Below are 7,005 nucleotides of genomic sequence, written 5' to 3'. Positions count from 1 at the left end.
TAATCATATTACTTAAGAACTCCCACTCAAAAAGTACATCTCTCTAGTCATTTGAGTGGTACATGATCCAAATCCACTATCTCAAGTCCGATCATCACGTGAGTCGAGAATAGTTTCAGTGGTAAGCATCCCTATGCTAATCATATCAACTATACGATTCATGCTCGACCTTTCGGTCTCACGTGTTCCGAGGCCATGTCTGCACATGCTAGGCTCGTCAAGCTTAACCCGAGTGTTCTGCGTGTGCAACTGTTTTGCACCCGTTGTATGTGAACGTTGAGTCTATCACACCCGATCATCACGTGGTGTCTCGAAACGAAGAACTGTCGCAACGGTGCACAGTCGGGGAGAACACAATTTCGTCTTGAAATTTTAGTGAGAGATCACCTCATAATGCTACCGTGGTTCTAAGCAAAACAAGGTGCATAAAAGGATTAACATCACATGCAATTCATAAGTGACATGATATGGCCATCATCACGTGCTTCTTGATCTCCATCACCAAAGCACCGGCACGATCTTCTTGTCACCGGCGCCACACCATGATCATCCATCAACGTGTTGCCATCGGGGTTGTCGTGCTACTTATGCTATTACTACTAAAGCTACATCCTAGCAAAATAGTAAACGCATCTGCAAGCACATATGTTAGTATAAAGACAACCCTATGGCTCCTGCCGGTTGCCGTACCATCGACGTGCAAGTCGATATTTCTATTACAACATGATCATCTCATACATCCAATATATCACATCACATCGTTGGCCATATCACATCACAATCATACCCTGCAAAAACAAGTTAGACGTCCTCTAATTTTGTTGTTGCATGTTTTACGTGGTGACCGAGGGTATCTAGTAGGATCGCATCTTACTTACGCAAACACCACAACGGAGATATATGAGTTGCTATTTAACCTCATCCAAGGACCTCCTCGGTCAAATCCGATTCAACTAAAGTTGGAGAAACAGTCACTTGCCAGTCATCTTTGAGAAAAGGGGGTTACTCGTAACGATGAAACCAGTCTCTCGTAAGCGTACGAGTAATGTCGGTCCAAGCCGCTTCAATCCAACAATACCGCGGAATCAAGAAAAGACTAAGGAGGGCAGCAAAACACACATCACCGCCCACAAAAACTTTTGTGTTCTACTCGAGAAGACATCTACGCATGGACCTAGCTCATGATGCCACTGTTGGGGAACGTCGCATGGGAAACAAAATTTTCCTACGCGCACGAAGACCTATCATGGTGATGTCCATCTACGAGAGGGGATGAGTGATCTACGTACCCTCGTAGATCGTACAGCAGAAGCGTTAGAGAACGCGGTTGATGTAGTGGAACGTCCTCACGTCCCTCGATCCGCCCCGCGAACAATCCCGCGATCAGTCCCACGATCTAGTACCGAACGGACGGCACCTCCGCGTTCAGCACACGTACAGCTCGACGATGATCTCGGCCTTCTTGATCCAGCAAGAGAGACGGAGAGGTAGAAGAGTTCTCCGGCAGCGTGACGGCGCTCCGGAGGTTGGTGATGACCTTGTCTCAGCAGGGCTCCGCCCGAGCTCCGCAGAAACGCGATCTAGAGGAAAAACCGTGGAGGTATGTGGTCGGGCTGCCGTGGAAAAGTCGTCTCAAATCAGCCCTAAAACCTCCGTATATATAGGTGGGAGGGAGGGGAGGAGGCAGCCTCAAAACCTAAAGGTTTGGCCGAAATTGGAGGTGGAGGAGTCCTACTCCAATCCTACTTGGAGTAGGATTCCACCTTCCCACTTGGAAACTCTTTCCACCTTGTGTTTTTTCCTTCTCAAACCTTATGGGCCTTAGTGGGAACTTATTCCAGCCCACTAGGGGCTGGTTTATCTCTTCCCATAGCCCATGAGACCCCTTGGGGCGTGACACCCCTCCTGATGGTCCCCGGCACCCCTCCCGGCACTCCCGGTACACTACCGATGAGCCCGAAACTTTTCCGGTAATGCACGAAAACCTTCCGGTAACCAAATGAGGTCATCCTATATATCAATCTTCGTTTCCGGACCATTCCGGAAACCCTCGTGACGTCCGTGATCTCATCCGGGACTCCGAACAACATTCGGTAACCAACCATATAACTCAAATACGCATAAAACAACGTCGAACCTTAAGTGTGCAGACCCTGCGGGTTCGAGAACTATGTAGACATGACCCGAGAGACTCCTCGGTCAATATCCAATAGCGGGACCTGGATGCCCATATTGGATCCTACATATTCTACGAAGATCTTATCGTTTGAACCTCAGTGCCAAGGATTCGTATAATCCCCTATGTCATTCCCTTTGTCCTTCGGTATGTTACTTGCCCGAGATTCGATCGTCAGTATCCGCATACCTATTTCAATCTCGTTTACCGGCAAGTCTCTTTACTCGTTCCGTAATACAAGATCCCGCAACTTACACTAAGTTACATTGCTTGCAAGGCTTGTGTGTGATGTTGTATTACCGAGTGGGCCCCGAGATACCTCTCCGTCACACGGAGTGACAAATCCCAGTCTTGATCCATACTAACTCAACTAACACCTTCGGAGATACCTGTAGAGCATATTTATAGTCACCCAGTTACGTTGCAACGTTTGATACACACAAAGCATTCCTCCGGTGTCAGTGAGTTATATGATCTCATGGTCATAGGAATAAATACTTGAAACGCAGAAAACAGTAGCAACAAAATGACACGATCAACATGCTACGTCTATTAGTTTGGGTCTAGTCCATCACATGATTCTCCTAATGATGTGATCCCGTTATCAAGTGACAACACTTGCCTATGGCCAGGAAACCTTGACCATCTTTGATCAACGAGCTAGTCAACTAGAGGCTTACTAGGGACAGTGTTTTGTCTATGTATCCACACAAGTATTGTGTTTCCAATCAATACAATTATAGCATGGATAATAAACGATTATCATGAACTAAGAAATATAATAATAACTAATTTATTATTGGCTCTAGGGCATATTTCCAACATAAGTTTCAAGAAAGGCGAGGGCTAGAAGGGATACTTCGTGAAACGGCAAAACAGTTGCTGCGCTAATGAAGAGACCCAAGATTAAACCCAAACCAGAGACTAAGTGCTTCTGTAATGAGGGGAACAGTCACTAAGGCGGAGCAACTCTAGATACTTGGTAGATAAGAAGGCTGGCAAAAGTCGAAAGAAGTGTATTTGATATACATGATGTTGATGTGTACTTTACTAGTACTCCTAGTAGCACGAGGGTATTGGATACCGGTTCGGTTGCTAAGTGATTAGTGACGCGAAATGAAAGCTACGACATAAACGGAGACTAGCTAAAGGCAAGGTGACGATACGTGTTGGAAGTGTTTCCAAGATTGATATGATCAAACGTCGCACGCTCCCTCTACCATCGGGATTGGTGTTAAACCTAAATAATTGTTATTTGGTGCTTGCGTTAAGCATGAACATGATTGGATCGTGTTTATTGCAATACGATTATTCATTTAAAGATAATAATGGTTACTCTATTTTCTTGAATAATCACCTTCAATGGTTTATTGAATCTCAATCGTAGTGTTAGACATGTTCATGATATTGGTGCCAAAAGATACGAGTTGATGATGATAGTACCACTTACTTGTGGCACTGCCGCTTGAGTCATGTTAGTATAAATTGCATGAAGAGGCTCCATGCTGATGGATCTTTGTACTCACCTGATTTCGAATCACTAGTGACATGCGAATCATACCACATGAGCAAGGCCTTGTTTTCATTGAGATGAAATAAGATAGTAACTTGTTGGAAGTGATACATTTTGATGTATGCAGTCCAATGGGTGCCGAGGCACGCAGTGGATATCATTATGTTCTTACTTCACTGACGATTTGAGTAGATACATGAGTATTTACTTAATGAATCACAAGTCTAAAATGTTGAAAAGTTCAATTCCGTTTCAGAGTGAAGTTCGTCGTAACAAGAGGATAAACTGTCTACGATATGATCATGGAAATGAATATCTGAGTTACGAGTTTTGGTACACAGTTGAGACAATGTGGAAATTGTTTCGCAGTTGATGCCACCTGGAATATCATAGTGTGATGATGTGTCTGAACATCATAGCCACGCACTATTTGGTATGGTGCATACTATGATGTCTCTTATCGAATTACCACTATCGTTTATGGGTTATGCATTAGAGACAACCACACTCACTTTAAATAGGGCACCGCGTATTTCCTTGAGATGACACGGTATAGACTGAGGTTTAGAGAAATATAAACTGTCGTTTCTTGAAAGTTTGGGGTTTCGACACTTATGTGAAAAAGTTTCAGTCTGATAAGCTCGAACCCAAAGCGGATAAATGCATCTTCACAGGATATCCAAAACAGTTGGGTACATCTCCTATCTCAGATCCGAAAGCAAAGTGTTTGTTTCTAGAAACGGATCCTTTCTCGAGAAAAGGTTTCTCTCGAAAGAATTGAGTGGGAGGGTAGTAGAACTTGATGAGGTTATTGAACCATCACTTCAACCAGTGTGTAGCAGGGCGTAGGAAGTTGTTCCTGTGGCGCCTACACCAATTGAAGTGGAAGCTGATGATGGTGATCATTAAGCTTCGAATCAAGTTACTACAAACCTCGTAGGTCGACAAGGTCGCGTACTGCTGCAGAGTAGTACGGTAACCCTGTCTTGGAGGTCATGTTGTTGAGCAACAGTGAACCTACGAGTTATGGAGAAAGCGATGGTGGGCCCAGATTCCGACAAATGGCTGGAAGCCATAAAATCCGAGAGAGGATCCATGTGTGAAAACAAAGTGTAGACTTTGGTAGAACTACTTGATGGTCATGGGACTATTGGGTAAAATGGATCTTTAAAAGAAGACAGACGATGATGGTGATAAGTCACTATTAAGAAAAGCTCGACTTGTCGCAAAGATGTTTTCGACAAGATCAAACAGTTGACTATGATGAGACTTTCTCACTCGTAGCGATGCTAAAAGTCTGTTAGAATTATGTTAGTTGTTGATGCATTATTTATGAAATATTGCACGTAGGATGTCAAAAAATTGTTTTCTCGACGGTTTCCTTGAGCAAACATTGTATGTGATACAACCAGAAGGTTTTGTCGATCCTAAAGGTACTAGCAAGTATGCAAGCTCCAGTGATCCTTCAATGGACTGGTGCAAGCATCTCGGAGTTGGAATATACACTTTGATGAGATGATCAAAGATTTTGGGTTTGTACAAGGTTTATGAGAAACTTGTATTTCCAAAGAAGTGAGTGGGAGCACTATAGAATTTCTGATAGGTATATGTGTTGAAAATATGCCCTAGAGGCAATAATAAATTAGTTATTATTATATTTCTTAGTTCATGATAATCGTTTATTATCCATGCTATAATTGTATTGATTGGAAACACAATACTTGTGTGGATACATAGACAAAACACTGTCCCTAGTAAGCCTCTAGTTGACTAGCTCGTTGATCAAAGATGGTCAAGGTTTCCTGGCCATAGGCAAGATAACGGGATCACATCATTAGGAGAATCATGTGATGGACTAGACCCAAACTAATAGACGTAGCATGTTGATCGTGTCATTTTGTTGCTACTGTTTTCTGCGTGTCAAGTATTTATTCCTATGACCATGAGATCATATAACTCACTGACACCGGAGGAATGCTTTGTGTGTATCAAACGTCGCAACGTAACTGGGTGACTATAAAGATGCTCTACAGGTATCTCCGAAGGTGTTAGTTGAGTTAGTATGGATCAAGACTGGGATTTGTCACTCCGTGTGAACGGAGAGGTATCTCGGGGCCCACTCGGTAATACAACATCACACACAAGCCTTGCAAGCAATGTAACTTAGTGTAAGTTGCGGGATCTTGTATTACGGAACGAGTAAAGAGACTTGCCAGTAAACAAGATTGAAATAGGTATACGGATACTGACGATCGAATCTCGGGCAAGTAACATACCGAAGGACAAAGGGAATGACATACGGGATTATATGAATCCTTGGCACTGAGGTTCAAACGATAAGATCTTCGTAGAATATGTAGGATCCAATATGGGCATCCAGGTCCCGCTATTGGATATTGACCGAGGAGTCTCTCGGGTCATGTCTACATAGTTCTCGAACCCGCAGGGTCTGCACACTTAAGGTTCGACGTTGTTTTATGCGTATTTGAGTTATATGGTTGGTTACCGAATGTTGTTCGGAGTCCCGGATGAGATCACGGACGTCACGAGGGTTTCCGGAATGGTCCGGAAACGAAGATTGATATATAGGATGACCTCATTTGGTTACCGGAAGGTTTTCGTGCATTACCGGAAAGGTTTCGGGCTCATCGGTAGTGTACCGGGAGTGCCGGGAGGGGTGCCGGGGACCATCGGGAGGGGTGTCACGCCCCAAGGGGTCTCATGGGCTATGGGAAGAGATAAACCAGCCCCTAGTGGGCTGGAATAAGTTCCCACTAAGGCCCATAAGGTTTGAGAAGGAAAAAACACAAGGTGGAAAGAGTTTCCAAGTGGGAAGGTGGAATCCTACTCCAAGTAGGATTGGAGTAGGACTCCTCCACCTCCAATTTCGGCCAAACCTTTAGGTTTTGAGGCTGCCTCCTCCCCTCCCTCCCACCTATATATACGGAGGTTTAAGGGCTGATTTGAGACGACTTTCTCACGGCTGCCCGACCACATACCTCCATAGTTTTTCCTCTAGATCGCGTTTCTGCGGAGCTCGGGCGGAGCCCTGCTGAGACAAGATCATCACCAACCTCCGGAGCGCCGTCACGCTGCCGGAGAACTCTTCTACCTCTCCGTCTCTCTTGCTGGATCAAGAAGGCCGAGATCATCGTCGAGTTGTACGTGTGCTGAACGCGGAGGTGCCGTCCGTTCGGTACTAGATCGTGGGACTGATCGCGGGATTGTTCGCGGGGCGGATCGAGGGATGTGAGGACGTTCCACTACATCAACCGCGTTCACTAACGCTTCTGCTGTACGATCTACAAGGGTACGT

Source organism: Hordeum vulgare, chromosome 1H (genome assembly GCF_904849725.1).
Source record: "Hordeum vulgare subsp. vulgare chromosome 1H, MorexV3_pseudomolecules_assembly, whole genome shotgun sequence".
NCBI lineage: Eukaryota > Viridiplantae > Streptophyta > Magnoliopsida > Poales > Poaceae > Hordeum > Hordeum vulgare.
This window is presented reverse-complemented; position numbering follows the sequence as displayed.